Genomic DNA, 395 nt, shown 5'->3' with positions numbered 1-395 from the left:
TCGTGTAACTTTGCGCGATATTCAAAACAAACAAACATTTTGGTTTTATGATATAGTAAACCAATTTATTTGCACTTTCCGGGATCAAAATAAGCCCCTCTCACAAAAATAAAAGAATATTTTAATATTTCAGTTACAGGATTGATCCTATAATTACTTCTGTTAAGGCACTTTTTAACTATTCAAAGTATTTGGCTTCTGTATATGCATGACTAGGACTTTGAAACAAAGTTTGCATTTAAGAAACATTATAAAAATAATATTCATATTGAAAAGAATTATGCTTTCAGTGTAGATATTTTGTTTTATCCTGCATCTATTTGTCATCTAAAGAAACGAAGTAGCACATATATATTTATAGTTTTCTTGGTTGCGTGTGTGATCGATACACAATT

The sequence above is a fragment of the Limulus polyphemus genome, unplaced genomic scaffold (genome assembly GCF_000517525.1).
Source record: "Limulus polyphemus unplaced genomic scaffold, Limulus_polyphemus-2.1.2 Scaffold589, whole genome shotgun sequence".
Classification (NCBI taxonomy): domain Eukaryota; kingdom Metazoa; phylum Arthropoda; class Merostomata; order Xiphosura; family Limulidae; genus Limulus; species Limulus polyphemus.
The sequence above is the reverse complement of the archived record's forward strand: the minus strand, read 5'-3'. Positions refer to the sequence as shown.